Source organism: Odocoileus virginianus, chromosome 33 (genome assembly GCF_023699985.2).
Source record: "Odocoileus virginianus isolate 20LAN1187 ecotype Illinois chromosome 33, Ovbor_1.2, whole genome shotgun sequence".
Lineage (NCBI taxonomy): Eukaryota > Metazoa > Chordata > Mammalia > Artiodactyla > Cervidae > Odocoileus > Odocoileus virginianus.
In genome coordinates, this window is record NC_069706.1 from 12,768,385 (window position 1) to 12,785,669 (window position 17,285).

The 17,285-nt window shown below is 47.4% G+C and overlaps 1 long non-coding RNA gene across 3 annotated transcripts; it reads left to right on the forward strand.

Annotated features, from left to right (window-relative positions):
- The first annotated feature begins 1,067 nt into the window (after positions 1-1,067).
- On the forward strand, positions 1,068-15,391 carry LOC110123946 (uncharacterized). 3 transcript variants are annotated; one of them, XR_011485426.1, is made up of 3 exons: positions 1,068-8,750; positions 9,193-9,376; positions 11,447-14,814. It is a non-coding gene; the product is annotated as an uncharacterized lncRNA (long non-coding RNA). The 3 variants fall into 3 exon arrangements; XR_011485424.1 differs by lacking the exon at positions 1,068-8,750 and adding an exon at positions 14,927-15,391 and having other exon boundaries at positions 9,171-9,376; positions 11,447-14,487; XR_011485425.1 differs by lacking the exon at positions 1,068-8,750 and having other exon boundaries at positions 9,171-9,376; positions 11,447-11,591; positions 12,121-14,814.
- Positions 15,392-17,285: the final 1,894 nt, after the last annotated feature.

The window sequence follows — 17,285 nt, forward strand, 5'->3', positions numbered from 1 at the left end:
ACAGCAGATTTTTACTGTGGCAAGCGGTTGGCTTTCAGTTTAGGGTTCCGGGGAGAAGGGCTCTTTTCTTTTTACATCGATTTCTTGCCTGGAGAATCCCCATGGACAAGAGGAGCCTGGAGGGCTACAGTCCATGGGGTCGCAAAGAGTCAGACAACTGAGCGACCAAGTACAACACAGCATGTGAGATAAGGAGGGTAAGTTGTTTGCAAGGAAAACATTCAACCAAAGGGAAATACAGGTGGCAGGATGGGGCAGGACTCAAGATGATCCTTTGTAAAGTTTCATCTGCTTTTTCCTTTTGATCCTGGCTTGTGGGATCTTAGTGCCTGGATTAGGGATTGAACCCGGGCTCTCGGCAGTGAGCTCTCGGAGTCCTAACCACCGGGCCACCAGGGACGTCCCCATAGTCCACTTCTTCAGAATTATTTGTCTTAGGGATTTTCTGCACCCATGGAGCTGGTGTGCCACTTCCAACCTGAGGCAGGCTCCACCTGTGACAACCTGGGTGCCATGAGCCCCCCCAAGCTCCGGCCCTGCATGCCAACACCAGTGAGATGCCTCAGATCTCTGCCCCCACGCCCACCCATAGCTCTGATTGGTCTCTTATTTTAGAATCTTGCTACCCCAGTGCCCTCTTTCCTGGCCAGGGCACCTCTCTGAGCCTCAGTTTTCTCAGTGAGATGGGGAGAATAATTACTCCCCACCCCCACCCCGCCCCCGAGCAGTGTGAAGAGTCAGAACTCAGTTGGGCAGCTCTGGTGGTTCACAAACAGGGCATGGCTCAGAACGGTGGGCACCAATGACCCTGGGATGGCCAGGGGCACAGCGGCACCCTTGGCCTGGAGGGGCACTCCTTGGACAGGCTGGTGCCCGGCCCAGCCATCCTCTCCCCACCCACCCCCTGGGATGGGGAAACAGCGGGCATTGGGTCCCAGCCAGCAGGGGCGGGTCTGGTTTCACTTTCTGCTGTGTCATGGGGTGGGGGGTGGCATCGGGGCCCGGCTGGCCAGCTGGGGCGGGCACCGAGAGGCTGGCGGACAGCTGGGGCCCAGCTGCCAGAGCACAACCTGTGCCCTCGTCCTGCTGCCTGCCGGGCTGGGGGCTGGGCCCCAGGGCTTCCCTCTGAATGCCTCTTACCCGCCCCTGCCCCCGCCTTGCACAGTGGGAGAACCTCAAGGGAGAAAAGCCAGCAGGGTGTGAGATGGTTCTTGTAGCCACGAGATCGCCCCCAACCCAGACACGTTCTTCAGCCTGCAGTCTTGAGGTTCCCGGAACTGCAGCTATTGATTCTGGGTCAGAGCGCTCTGGCTGGACGCCTGCTCCCTGCTGCCTCCACTGGAGCATGCCTCCTGAGGGCCTCCTGTGTACTCCACACGGTCCCGGCACCAGGGATGCCTCGGGCAGCAAGACCACGCCTGCCCTCCCAGGGCTCCTGGTTGATGCGCGGCAAAATCAATAGACCGAGTAAAGAGTGAAAGAATCCCACGTGATGGGGACAGTTCCACACGGTCTGCTTCACGTTAGCATCTCAGGGAAGGGGCGTGTGTACGTGTGTGTGTGTGTGTGTGTGCGCGCATGTGTACTTGTCAGGGATGTGACAACTCCTGGAACACATAGGTCAGTTGAGAACACAGGCCTGGGGGGCCAAGTGTCCCTGGTTTGAATCTGGATTTTTCCACTGATGGGTGTGAAACCTGAAGCAAATTTCTTCTCTTTGGGCCTCGATTTCTCCGTCTCTATAATGGTACCTACAGAGCAGGGCTGCATGGAGGAGGTAATGAATATCCGTAAAGAACTAAAGACAGTGCCTGGCATTGACCGTCTGCTGTCTAAGTCTTAGCCACTGTCTCCTAACTAAGCATCATAAACATGCCCTGTTCTCACAGATGATGTGAGGCTGTCACCAAGGGCTGAGAGCAGCAGTGATACTGTTGAGCTCCCCCTCCCCCTCTCAGAGCTTTACCCGCCTCCTGTCTAGCCGCACCAGCCTCAGGTAGGCCTTAGCATCTCTGTTCGGATGAGGAAATGGAGGCTCGGGCAGGTGAAGAGATGTGTCTAAGTGGACCCAGCTTAAAAGCAGTCTGACCCTGGGTGTGGAGTCAGCTTCACAGTGTGGGCCCTGCTGGTTCAATGCTTCACCCTTGTCATCCTGAAATTCTGAATAATTTTGGGAACGAGGGGTTCATGTTTTCATTTTGCAAATTACAAAGCCAGTCTTACCCAGATCTCACTTCCTCCAGAGCCGGCCCTCTTAAATCCTACCATCAATCTCTTGTAGAAGGATGGTCCAGAATAGTTTTCCAGTTCATCATTGAAGTATTTAGTGTGGGACTGAAATCCTAGGGAGCATACAGGACTTCCTACGGGGCCAGATTGCCCTAGTGTTTATTTGATTGTCTGTTGCCCCCATTAGAAGGAAGGCAGGGCAGCTGCCAAGGGCAGGGGGTGAATCATTCATTGCTGTATCCCCAGGGCCTGGCATGTACTAGCTGCTCAGTTAATAATTGTGAAATGAAGCAAATTAATGGCAGGCCGCTGGATCTCCTTAACTAAAACCGATTTAAATGACACTTCCAAGAAAGCAGGTCAAAGTGGTGGCCATCCTCCCCTGGCTTCTGGACAATCCCCTGAAGGGTATGAAGGCAAAGGTCTCTTCCTTTCCCAGGCGGCAAACCTGAATGCCAATACCTTGCAGCAGATTACTGTTTAAACAGGTTCTGGGACTTCCCTGATGGTCCAGTAATTAAGACTCTGTGCTCCCACTGCAGGATCAGGAATTAAGATCCTCCATGCCATGTGGTATGGCCAAAAAAAAAAAGCCAAAACAGGCTCTGGTGGGGACCTCAGAGGCAACACAACTGTTTAAGGAAAACACAGGCCTGGATTCCTGAGCACCAGTTATTGGAGAAGAGTCTCAGCCAAAAGAATATTTTAATTCTGGGCAGGTTCAAGTCCCAGTCAAGGATCAGGGCGTACAGTTTCCTGGACTGCTAAGTGAGAGTTTGGATTTGGGGGGGGTTCAAGTTCCTCTTTTCCTGTGAAATTAAGAGTTTTTCTACATTCTTGCCATTCCTAATTTGCTCCCTTAAAAAAAAAAAAAACAACAAAACTTAGTTTTACTAACAAGCAAAGAATCATCTGAAAATCCTTTAAGAGATTTACAACAATAATTAATGTGTTTTTGGCGAGCTGTTTTCACAGGCTCCATCTCTGTTGCTTCAGATGATCCGCATATGAAGTAGAAGTTACTGGTCTCCTTTCTAAATAACATCGTAACCGCCAGCACACACTGAGGGTTTTATATGAGCTAAACACTTTACAGGTATGAAGTCTTGTTGCATGAGCAACATATCGGGAGACACTGTTACTGCCTCTGGCTTCCTGATGAAGCAGCCAGCTTAGAGAGAGGAACTGACTTGTCCAAGGTCGCACACCCAGTGTGTGATCAGCCAGAGTTCAAGCCGGAACCTTCCAGATCAGGGGTCAGCAAACTTTTTCTGCAAAGGGCCAGATACTAAATATTTTAGACTTTACAGGTCATACCGTCCCACAGTGACTCCACTCTGCTGTTGTGACAAGAAAACAGCCAGAAACATTAAGTAAATGAGTGGTCCTGGCTGCGTGTTCCAATAAAACTTTATTTACAAAACCAGGAAGGGGGTTAATTTTGGCCCCACAGGCTATATAGTTCACCCCCCACCCCATTCCAGACCCTAACACCTGCCTTCCAGTTAGGAAGCACCTGGCCCTGGCCACGTTCTTCCTCACCGTCTCTCCCTACCTGTGAGGCGACTCCGTCACATCTCAGAACAGAGCCCACTGGGGCTTGGGAGAGGGTGAGTTGGCCCCTCTTTCCTTGGGATTATGAAGCTCTTGGAATTTACAACTATTAGGACTTGTTAGTGACTGCCATGATCGATCGGCATGGGGACTCTAAAACTGTAATTTTAATAGGTGTTAAGTGAGTAACTTAAAGAGGAAAGTGTTAAAGAGTTTTAGGAAAATACCTCAATGGGGCACTTTGGCTGTGGAAGGAAGTTCTCTTTGGAGAAGGCATTTCTCTGGAGTTGGTGAGAATGGCAACAGGAGGGAAAATGTCTTAAGGCAGAAGAAGGTAACGAGAAGGGGAGATGGGAAGAGTGTGTACACACGCGTGTGTGCAGAGAGAGGGTGGAAGAGAGAGATTTCCCAAAGGCAGGAGGCTGGAACCCATGGATTCCTGACAGAAGAAGGGGTGGGGCGGGGAGACATGACTTTTTTCCCCAACAGCTTTATTGAGATAGAATTCATTCACCACATAATTCAGCCGTTTCAAATAGTACACCCCCCAAATGGCTTTGAGTATGTTCACAGAGTTGTGTGACAGTCATCACCATCAATTTAAAAAATTTTCATCTTTTCAAGAAGAAAACCTGTACCCTTTACCAGTCCACCACTCCCACCGAATCTTCTAACCCCCTCCCCATCCCCCACTCCTAATCAATCGCTAATCTCCTCTTTGTCTGTATAGATTTGCCTGTTTTGGATCTTTCATACAAATGAAATACATATTTCATACGGAATGTGACCCTTTGTGACTGGCGGGGCGTGGGGGGCATCCCTGAGGAGAGAACAGGTAAGGACCTGGCAGTTCCTCCTGTTCTCTGTGGGATGTTCATGAATGCGTGAACGTCCATTCATTCAATTTCTTAAACTGTTGTTTAGTCATTGGGGTCACAAAGAGTCGACATGACTGAGTGACTAATACTTTAGTCACTAAGTCCTGTCTGACTCTTGTGATCCCCATGGACTGTAGCCTGCCAGGCTCCTTTGTCCATGGGATTTCCCAGGCAAGAACACAGGAGTGGGTTGCCATTTCCTTCTCCACGGGATCTTCCCAATCCAGGCATTGAACCTGCATCTCCCTCTATTAGCAGGCAGATTCTTTATCACTGAGCCACCATGGAAGCCCAATTATTTGAGTACTTACAATATTACTATAAATTATAAATTTGGGGGGGATCCAAAATTACTGCAGATGATGACTGCAGCCATGAAATTAAAAGACGCTTGCTTCTTGGAAGAAAAGCGATGATCAACCTAGACATCATATTAAAAAGCAGAGACATCACTTTGCCAATAAAGGTCTATCTAGTCAAAGCTATGGTTTTTCCAGGAGTCATGTATGGGTGGGAGAGTTGGACTGTAAAGAAAGATGAGTGCCAAAGAATTGATGCTTTTGAACTGTGGTGTTGGAGAAGACTGTTGAGAGTCCCTTGGACAGCAGGGAGATCCAACCAGTCAATCCTAAAGGAAATCAGTCCTGAATATTCATTGGAAGGACTGATGCTGAAGCTGAAATGCTGATACTTTGGCCACCTGATGCGAAGAACTGACTCATTAGAAAAGACCCTGATGCTGGGAAAGATTGAAGGTGGGAGGAGAAGGGGATGACAGAGGATGAGATGGTTGGATGGCATCACTGACTCGATGGACATGAGATTGAGCAAGCTCTGGAAGTTGGTGATGGACAGGGGAGCCTGGTGTGCTGCAGTCCATGGGGTCGCAAAGAGTCAGACATGACTGAGCCACTGAACTGAACTATAAGAGGCTAAGTGTGGGGCATGAGCTGTAACCAACAAGACAGACAAAGTTCCTACTTAGGGACAGGAGAGGAAATCATAAACCAAAGAGGAAGAAAACATTTTACATTTGATTAAAGTAATAATAAGCAACAATGGCAGGAAACGATTACACCACCAGGTCTGAGTAAATCCTTGCAAATATGGGGTTTACAGACAGCATATCTTAATGCAAAGCCCAACTCAGGGTTGTGGCAATCTTCCCCTGAGAATGACTATGGAAGCAGCACAGCCAGGAGAAGGCTCTGGAAGAGGTAGGTGGCTCTGGGTTTTTTGTTTTTCTTTTCCTGCCAGCACTTTCTACCCCTCCGAGTAAGAGACACTATGCCCAGTGGGAATATGGCCAAAGATGGCTGCTGACAACACTCAAGCCTCGGCTACAGTAATAGGTCCAGGTGTAGACATGTGACTTGGTATGAAAGCTCATAGCAGCCCACTTCTGAGCTGGTCTGTAGTGCTTGGTCCACGTGTGGTCACGTGACCTAAGCAGGCCCAAGGCAGGATTGTCTTAAGCAGAGCTGGGGAGAGGATTGCTTTCCCCACCCACTCACCAGCATCCAGAGCTACTAGTGACCGCAAAGACTGAGGCCAACATGGAGGGAGAGAGAAACAAGGGATGAGCTGGGGGTTTGGGGAGGAGACAGACTGGCGCTGCGTTCTGTCCCTGGATCCAAGAGTGACTCAGCCTCTCTCGTCCTTCAGCATGGTTACTCGAGTAATGAATCCCCCATCATACCTCAGTCAGATCAGCTCTGGTTTCTGTGTGCATCAGAGCATCCCAGTTCAGGACTTGGGAACTGTTTGTTCCTTCTCATGGACTCTGTGAAACTAAGCGGGGTAGGTTATCCTCAGAACTCATTCTCCCCTAGGTTTGCCTTGCTGTATCTGGGGATGAGAGATCCCCCAGGCCCCTCTCCATCTCTGCCCACCACCACCACCCTGCTTTCAATTAATTTACCGCTGAATCAGAGCTCAACATTTATTCTTGGGCTTCAAGTCCCAACCTCTATCTGCTTGCTTGCATCTCCCTGACCTTATTCCACTTCTCCTCACCCTGCTCTCCACCAAGGACGGAGCCTGCAGCTTGTCCTGGCCTCCGCTCCAACGCCCACCACATTAATGGAATGATTTGCTTACATGCATGTTCTCCCTTTGAGTGGTGACCTTGAGGCTGGAGACCCAGGTCTCACTCATCTTTGCACCGCAGCCGCTGGCTTGCAACAGGCGGGCAGCAAGTGCGGGAGGCAGGGAAAGGAGAGGGGGAGAGAGGGTCGCTCCTTCTACCGATTCAGGTCATCCAGTGGGTCAGGTTCTGTGCTTCCCTCTGCCAGATACTCTTGCGTCAGGTGGACACACAGCTCATGCCCTCATCTCCTTCAGGCCTCTCCTCCAACGTCAGTTCTCCAACGTCCGGTACTGCAGTTCCCATGAACTGCATTCCCCCAGTCCCCATCTCGAGCCTTACCTTTCTTCACGCTCTCTCGTTCCCTTCCACCACCACTGGTCTCTCTGCTTCTCTCACTGAAATGTCAGCTCCAGGTGGGCAGCTATCTTTGATTTGTTCTCTGCTGTGTCCTTCGCACCTAGTAGATGCTCACTAATCATCTGTGGCACGAATTCACCAAAACCAGCCTTACCAGATTTGTTTCTCCCCATGCACTTCATATGGTCCGGTGTGGTCATGTGACCTAAGCAAGACCAATCCAGGGTTGGTTTCAGTGGAGCTGCTGAGAAGACTGCTTTTCCCACCCCCCACCCCCAGCATCCAGAGCCCCCTGTGGCTGGTGAACTGCATTCCATATGTTGATATGGAGAAGGAAATGGCAGCCCACTCCACTCTTCTTGCCTGGAGAATCCCCTTGGACAGAGGAGCCTGGTGGACTACAGTCCATGGGGTCGCAAAGAGTCAGACACGACTGAGTGACTAAGTAACAAAAATGCCCTTCATGCATTTTACAGGTGCTATGAGTATCAGGTGATGTGTTAGGTTCCTAGGGCAAATTATTACAAACTGAGTGGCCTAATACAACAGAAACCTATTATTCCAATGTTCTGCAGGCTAGAAGCCCAAACTTGGCAGGGCTGCAGTCCTCCCAGGTGCTCCAGAGGGAAATCCATTCCTTGCCTCTTCCAGCTTCTGGTGGCTCCAGTATCCCTTGGCATGTGGCCGCAGCACTCTAATCTCTGCCTCTGTCTTCTTCCCTGTGTGTCTCTGCTTCTCCCATTAAAGGATGCTTGTAATTGCATTTAGTGCCCATCTGAATAATCCAGGGTAAATTCCACCTCAAGACCCTTAACTTAACCACAGCTTTTCCATATAAGGAAACTTGTGAAGGCTCTGAGAGAGAAGTGGACATACCTTTTCTCACTCTAGGAGTCACCATTCAGCCCTCTATATTATTTGCTTAAAGACCAGAAAAGCAAAGGCTTCCCACCACCACTTCATTGGCCTGACAGATATGTGATGAAAAGAGTATTATCATCCTATTACCTTGCTCCTGTCAGAGTGTGGAAATGATTTTTTAAATGCCATTTTCTGTGTTTTTAATTATCCCAATTTTCAAAAATAATATCATGCATATGGTAAGAAAAACAGTACAGAAACATGGGAGATAGAGGAGCCCCTTTGCAATTTTCCTCTTAACTCCAGTTTCACTTTTTAAATGTAATCACCATATGCAGCCTGCATAATCTTCATAAATTTTCTAAGCATATTCGAGAGCATACACTTTTTTGGCTTCTAACATTAAGAACAGTGGCAGGGGGCTGGGATGGTTTATATCCTGAAGGCACAACAGCCCTCTGACCCACCAGAAGCTTTCTAATGACTTCTAGCAATGCACCACACTTAACCTGTCCCCTACTCTCAGCACTTCAGTTAACTCCAGGATTTTAACGTTATATATACTCTCTGGTATCTGTCCAGCTATACTCCATCGGATACACTCCTAGATTTGGGATTTCCATGTCAATGTGTACATTTTAAATTTCTACAGCTATTGCCCAGTGCCATTCACCAAGGTGGTGAAATTCACACGCCCATCAACAATGCACAGGTGAGGGTGTCTGTTGCCAATACCCTTGCCCATCCTGGCAAGATAGCAGCGTGTCAGATCTCAAACTCAGGTAAGTGGGCTTTCCACGTGGGCCTGGTGGGGTGGACACAGCCCGTGAGGTTGTCCCCGTAGCCGTCTGAGGCACTGAGCTGCTCAGAGCTTTCGTTTAGGTTTTTATAAAACAAAGACAGAGTCTGGGGAGGTGAGCCAGAACCATGCAGTGAGACGCATTGTGCAACTCAGTATTTATTTCTTTAGCACAGCTAGAACTTAAATATGGTCAAAACATATTCTCCTTTTAATTTACACAAACAAATATGTTCCCGGGCTGACACCTCCGGTGCCAAGTTTCTAGGGGAAACGCAATTCTACTGTGAGATGAGAAACCAGCAGAGAGAAGATGAGGGTGGAAAAGCCACCACCATTTGCTTCGCACGTCCGAGCTGGGCTTCTCAGAGGGGTGTTTCAGAACTGGGCTGCTGCCTCTTGATCTCTTTCTGTCTTTGTTGCAGATAAACCTGCCAGTAATTTCAGCAAATGAAACGTGGAACATGTAAAGGCCAAATGATGGAAAACACTCAGGTTTTAATAAAAGGAGGTCTGCTCGGCTGGGACTCCTCTGTCCTGCTAGTCAGGAGATGCAAAGATTTATCCAGAGAGGGGCTGATGAATTGAAGAAACAGAAATGAGGCCAATGTGAGTTGCCTTTCAAGAGCTGTGCTAATATAAAACCAAGCAACTTGAATTTGTTCCAAGAGGGGATTAAAGCAACATGTTATTTTGAGTGATTGCTTAATTTATTGAGCTGTGGCTAGATTGGTAATGAAATACAGCCCTTGCAACTGATAACCTCTCGCTGTAATTGAACTTCTACAATTAAGAAATATTTTCTGAGAGTTCTCTGGAACAGCTCAGAATTTTTAGTCTCGGTAGTTGGGTACTTTTGAGCTCTCATTTTCCAGGCAAGTTTTCCTTTCTTTCTTTAAGAAGTGGCAGGCTGATGTTAATAAGGAAAATAAGCAGCATTTTATTGAATGTCTTGTGTATACCAGGCACTTAATATACATTATCTCTAATCCCGACCACAACCCAAGGAAATCATTCTTATTTGTCCCTGTTTTATAGAGATGAGGCTCCTAGATGTTATGTGATTTCCCAGAGTGGTGGTGTCCAAAATGATAGCTACTAGTCACTTGTGGCTATTTCTGTGTAAATTAGTTTTAAATGTTTTAATCTAAAATTTCACGCTTAGGTTGCACTAATAGCTATATAGGGCTAGTGGCCACCACATTGGATGGTGCAGATATAGACCATTTTGATTACTGCAGAGAGTTCCATTGCTCAGTGCCATTCCAGAGGTTCCCTAGGTAGAGACAGGCAGTGCTCGGTTTCAACCTCAAGTTAATGGGCTTTGAAGGCACCATCTACCATAGCCCTTGTTTCCTTCTCTTCCGTTGGCTGAGAAGAAAGGACTAGAGCAGTGATTCTAAACCCCGGCTGCACCTTAAAATCACCTGGACTCTTATATAATCTCCTATCTGGCCATTTTAATGACTATATTCCAGATAGGCAAAATAGCTGTAAGACTGAGTTATTTCCTTTATCAATGTTTTATTATCTATTAACATAACTATAGTGACTTTCTAAAATTTTGGTGAATTGAACATTAAAAAAAAAAAAAGTACCTGAACTGGAACTTCCCTGGCAGTCCAGGAAAGCATGGATCTGCCCTCTCGATTTGGGGGTGGGGCGAGGGAGCACTGAGTTCGACTCCTGGTCAGGGAACTAGATCCCACATGCCACAGTGGAAGATCCCACATGCCACAACTAAGGCCCAGCACAGCCACATAAATAAAATTACCTGGACTGCTTTTTTAAAAAGTGTTAAGGTCCCAGCCCCAGAGATTCTGACTTAATTGTGGTTGAGAGGGGTTTTTGTAATTCATCATGTGATTCAAATGTGCTGTGTGGATTAAGAGCAATCAGATGCAAGGCTCCACACCCAGGGTGGTGAAAAGAGCTGGTTCATTTGCCATGAGAATGTGATCCCTTGTGGACCATGACATAGGCTTCTCTCAGAGCCACTTCTAAACCTCATTTCTGAGGGGAAGACTTAAGTGCTTTCTCTCATGCTTCCTGCTTGATGGGAGACCCAGTGGGGAGCTCCGCCCTTAGAAACAGGCTTTGTGCACGGTCGTGCAAGAAAAGAGATGTGGATGTAAGATCACAGAGGTGAAGTGAAAAACCTGGAGTCCCCAGTCCAAATGGGAAGTATTGGTATTACAAAATAATACACTGGTATTACACTTTGCCTTACAAAATAAAGCATGTGTTTCCTACCCCTGTCCACTGAAAAGGTTTGATGTAATGGGCAATTCAGGAACAGTGAGCACTCACAGAGCACACATTGTGGTCTCTAAACCCCACTTCTAACTAGAAGTGCTCTGTGGAGATAGGGCTGACTCCAGGTCTGAGGCAGGCAATGTGCAGGATGAGCGTGAACAGCGTGTCATCCAGGTGGCTCAGAAACTATCACAGACTTAAGGGGACTTGTCAGAAAGGATTCAGGAAGACAATGTGAAAAGATTCCCACTGGCCAAAGATGGGACATTTTGAGCATCGATAAGTATAACAGCCGCGGATGAAAATGGGTTATGTATGTCCAAACCTGTAAGTTCACAGTGATACTTAGAAAAACAGGAAAACATAAACTCATTTATCATCTTTGGAGAATGTTGGGACTGACTTTTTTTTTTTTAATCTCAGTTCCCAGACCAGGAATTGAATCCAGGCCACGGCAGTGAAAGCCTGGAATCCCAACCACTAGGCCAGCCGAGAACTCCCTGGGACCAGCTTCTTAGTTTGAAAACTGTCAAATAAAGAGGAAAGAGTCAAGCATGTATCCTTTCTGGTATGAGCCATACTTTACAGGAACCGAATGGCTGATTAGGAGAGGTTTCCTTATAGATGTATTCCAGCTAACAAAAGACAGAAGAATAGAATTAGTAAGCCACCATTTTCAACCTCTAATGGATCTAGACAGTGGTCATCAATGGTTGCTAACATCATGAAAGGGGACAACCACAAATTATGTGCCTTCAAATAGAAATAAGAAGCATCCACTAGGAAGCAGTCATACAAACACACACACACACACAAAAACAAACATGAATCTAAGTGGACTTCTAGATCTAACTACTGATTTATAAGAAACACAGTGCAGAGAGGAACAGGTATCAGTATAATACCAGCAGAGGGATGCGGTAAGCAAAACCCAGACTGGGATACACTACAGAACAACCAACTCAGTTTCCTCAACAAATACATTGCGAGAGAAGCAAAAGAGAGGGGAGGAAAATCTGTGGGTGCAGATCAAGAAAGGGGTAAGAGGTGTATGAACCAATCACAATGTATGAACCACATATGAATCTTGATTTTAGCCAGCTGTAAAGAAGATAGCTCGGAGAAGGCAATGGAATCCCACTCCAGTACTCTTGCCTGGAAAATCCCATGGACGGAGGAGCCTGGTGGGCTGCAGTCCATGGGGTCATGAAGAGTTGGACACGACTGAGCCGACTTCAGTTTCACTTTTCACTTTCATGCATTGGAGAAGGCAATGGCAACACCCACTCCAGTGTTCTTGCCTGGAGAATCCCAGGGACAACGGAGCCTGGTGGGCTGCCATCTATGGGGTCACACAGAGTCGGACACGACTGAAGCAACTTAGCAGCAGCAGCAGCAGCAGCAGCAAAGAAGATAGTTAATGAGACAACCAGAAAATTGTGAACAGTTGATACTCTCTGATTATTAAAGCATTATTGTTAGTTTTAATCGGGATGATGGCAGTAAAAAAAATCCTTATTTTTGGAGTCATAAACTAAAATATTTGCAGAAGCTATCTGGAATTTGCTTGTGAGTATCTAGGATGTGGAAGGAGGGGAAGGGGGGCTATAGATGGAACAAGGTTAGCTGAGACTTGGTGATTATTGAAGCTGGATGATGGATAGCTAGGGTTTATGGTACCATGTACTTGTGTGCACTTGTGTTATTTGTTCAACCTGCCTACCCATTGCTGGCATCTCTGAGGCAAGCCTGGGTCACAGGTTTGTGATACATCTCAGTGCATGCATGTGTGCACACCCTCTTCTGTCGCCATGGCAACTAGCGAGGTGAGAAAGCAGCATCCAAAAGGTTCCTGTCCACATGAGGATCAAGCCAGGCTGCTGGTGTTATGCTTGGCCCATCATATTTGCTCCCTTTGGAGAATTCCTAGTCAGATCTTCACAGCCCTACTCCCTCCACCAGATTTCCTCCTGCACTCCTTTGCCATCACGCACGCCTTCCCTATGCGCCCCGTGAGGAAGCAGAGGCTCATAAATGGAGAGAACAAGACCCTGAATCAGCTCCAGGCTCAGTTCTTGACTTCTCCACTTAATGGCAGGACTTTTCGCCTCCCTGAGCCTCAATTCTCTCACCAGTAAAATGGACATGATACAACTTCAGTGAACTCAACAGATCTTTATTATGGGGAGGCAGTGGCAAAAAGGACCTCATCTCTACCTCATGGAACTAGACACCTGAAGGTGAAAGGCAATCAAGAGTATGTACTGTGATAGAGCTATGACCAACATACAGAGCGTACTAAAAAGCAGAGACATCATTTTGCGGACAAAGGTCTGTATAAGCAAAGCTATGGTTTCTCCAGTAGTCATGTACAGGTGTGAGAGTTGGACCATAAAGAAGGCAGAGCACCGAAGAATTGATGCTTTAGAACCCTGATGTTGAAGAAGACTCTTGAGAGTCCCTTGGACAGCAAGATGAAACCAGTCAATTCTAACAGAAATAAGTCCTGAATATTCATTGGAAGAACTGATGCTGAAACTCCAGTACTTTGGCCACCTGATGCAAAGAGCTGACTCATTGGAAAAGATCCTGATGCTGGGAAAGATTGAGGGCAGGAGAAGGGGATGACAGAGGGTGAGATGGTTGGATGGCATCATCAACTCAATGGACATGAGTTTGAGCAAACTCCGGGAGATAGTGAAGGACAGGGCAGCCTGTCATGCTGCAGTCCATGGGGTCACAAAGAGTTGGATACAACTTAGCGACTGAACAACATTAGCGACTGAAGAAGGGACTTCCCTGATGGTCCAGTGGTTAACACTCTGTGCTCCCAATGCAGGGGGGCTGGGTTTGATTCCTGGTCAGGGAACTAGATCCCACATACTGCAACTGAAAGTTCACATGCCACATTGAAAATCCCAAGTGCCGCAACTAAGACCCGGAGCAGCCAAAAAAAAAAAGTATGTACTGTGATAAAGTACATGTTTAAAAAAAATTTTTTTTGAAAACTGGCAGTCACTAGTTAGGAAATACCGTAACTCATTTTATTTGACCCTGCAGCTTGTGGGATCTTAGTTCCCCTATGAGGGATTGAACCCAGGGTCCTGGCAGTGAGAGCACCAAGTCCTAATCACCGGGACCACCAGGGAATTCCCATAACTCTTAATCATAATGTCATAATTCTTAATCACACTTTTTGTTAACCAGGATATCCATACTTTGCAACTTAAGAGTATCCAGCTATGCCAGACCCATAGAATATTTTTACTTAACTGAGTGCTCATATTCCATGAAGTAAGTACTGTTCTTCCCGTTATTTTATGGAGGAGGTGAGATACTTGCCCAGGGCTACACTGTGGGTACATGGCCCTGCCTTCTTTGCTCAGCCCTCTGCACCAATTCGGCTCTGAATGCAGCAGCCGGGCCAGGAAACGTGAACTTCCAGGAGATGAAAAGCTCACCAGGTCAAACTCTATTTTGCAGTTGAGGAAACAGTGGCCCAGAGAGGCCAAGTAACTTATTCCAAGCCACACAGCAAATTGGCTGCTTAACCTGTGTCCTAGCTGCTTGGGGAAGTCCCACATGCTACGGGAGGCTGCTTCCTGCCCCATTTCAGCCTGTCCCAGGGTGGGGTGGCCAGTCATCTCGGGGTTTCCCGGGACTGGGAACTTTAGGTGCTTAAATCAAGAAAGTCCTGAGCCAACTGGGATGAGTCAGTCACTCTGTCTCAGAGCGAGGCGTCTAAAGGGATGTTTTCGAGGATGTGAGAACCAGCGCCAAGTCCCCACAGAAGTGCTTATATAATTAAAACTCATTATTAATATCTAGGCTCCCCCACCCCAGCCAGACTCCCCACCCACGGGAGGCAGGGATCAGTATGTAATGTTCACTTCTGTTTTACAGCCCCTGATTCAACGGTGACACATGAATGATGTTCAGTGAACAGTCATCAAATGGACCAACCAACCAGGCTACCATCACCTCTGAGTGCGCCTCCATCTGAAATTGCAGAAACCCTCTATAGCCACTGTGACCTCCAGTTCCCATTTCAGACAGGCTGACATCCATGATGTCACATGATAGAAGGTGACTCCAGAGAGACTGACTACAACAAGGCTCCTGGAGGGAGCTATGGCAGACAAGAGTGGGTGTGGTTTTTCTTTAATTATTGTACCTGTTTTGTCTGTTCTTTCTTGGCTCTGTTCACATCTCCACCCCAGCGCCAGTGCAGGGGGGAAAAAAAAAACAGAACAAAAAGCATCGCAGAGTTTGAGACAAGATAGCTGGCCGGTTCCCTCTCTGCTTGTAATTAATGCTGAAAATGACTTGCCTTGGCCACAAAGGTAATAATAAAGTCAGGGAGTCTGATTATTTGGCTACTAATTTCCTTCTAGTTTTTTTTTTTTTTCCCCTTCTCGTTTCCTTAAATTAATTCCAGAGTTCCTCCAGATTTCTCGTTGCTAAGCTATAAAGTTCCAGGTTTCCCAGCGCCCATGCTGATTGGCAGGGAGGTTCCAGGCAGCTCCAATCAGAGGCAGGTTGCTGAAAGGAGCATCCACATTGCAGCTTGCCCCGGGGTACTGGAATTTTTTCCCTGATGTTATGAACCATCAAAGTCTTTCTCTAACTGTGCAAAACCTGTTCTCTTGATCTTGTCTGCCTCTCTCTTGGTGTGCAGGCTACTGGGGCACGCCAGAAATCCTGGAAAAAACCCCTGGTCCTGGAGGAATAGAGAGTCCCTGGGTTGCCAGGTTTGGCGTCAGTGAAAGAAATGCCCAGGGCCTGTTCATGGCTGGCCAGAGATGACAGCGTGGTGTCCTGCCACGGGCTGGGGGGCTGCCTCAGACCTCGCCTGTCGGACCTCTCTCGTGCCATCTCTTAAGCTTGGTGAAAGGCTCAAGGGGGTTGAGGGAGAGTAGATGCCACTGCATGTAGGGTTGTTCGGGGGTAGAGGCTGCATTTGTAAAGATGTTAAAACAGGTAGATGGGGACTTCCCTGGTGGTCCAGTGGTTAAGAATCTGCCTTGCAATGCAGGGGGTGCAGGTTCGATCTCTGGTCAGGGAACTAAGATCTCACATGCCGCGGGGCAACTAAACCCACGTGCCACAACGACAGAGCCCGGGCACCACCATGAAAGACCAGATGCAGCCAAGTAAATAAATACAAACATGTATATGGTAAGGCACCTGGGAGGACCATGCTGGTGCTTCACCTCCAGAGCACGGATGCAAACAGCCACCGTGCACTAAGCTCCTACTGTGCACCAGGAGCTTTTATTGTTTAGAACCACGTTATTGAGGTGTGGTTGACATGTGAAAAGCTGTCTACATTTAATGTATACAACTTGAGTTTGGAGATACGTATACCCCGGTGGGACACAGAGAAGAGAGTGGTGGTTGCCAAGGGGGCAGTGTGGGGGAGAGATGGAGTGGGAGGCTGGGGTTGGCAGAGGTAAGCTTTTATATATAGAATGGATAAACAGCAAAGTCCTACTGCATAGCACAGAGAACCATATTCAATGTCCTATGATCAGCCATAATAGAAAAGGATATTAAAAAAGGATATATACGTATAAAGGACCCACTTTGCTCTACAGCTGTAATTAACACCCTGTAAATCAATTACACATGTCAAGTGACTTCAGTCGTGTCCAACACTTTGTGACCCCATGGACTGTAGCCCGCCTGGCTCCCCTGTCCATGGGATTCTCCAGGCAAGAATACTGGAGTGGATTGCCATGCCCTCTTCCAGGGGATCTTCCTGCCCCGGGGATCGAACCCACATTTCCTGCAGCTCCTGAATTGCAAGTGGCTTCTTTATCACTGAGCCACCGGGGAAGCCCCCTTCCCCCCACAAATAAGTATATACTCATGAAAGTATCACCAGAGTCAGTCTATGCCATAAATATATCCATCACCTCCAAAAATTTCCTCCTGCCTTCTTTATATTCTTTTTTTATTATGATAGGAACATTTAACATAAGATCTACCCTCTTAGCAAATTTTAAGTGTACCATACAGTGTTGTTAATTGTCACTACCATGCTGTACATTAGATATCCCGAACTCAGTCATCTTGCAGACCTGAAGCTTTGGACCCCTTGACCAATATCTTCCTATCCCCCTGCCTCCCACCCCCAGCAATTCTCATTCTACTCTCCAGTTCTCTGTGTTTGACTATTTTAGATTCCATGCAAGTGGTATCACGTAATATTTGTCCTGTGTCTGGCTTATTTCACTTTGCGTAATGCCTTACAGGTTCA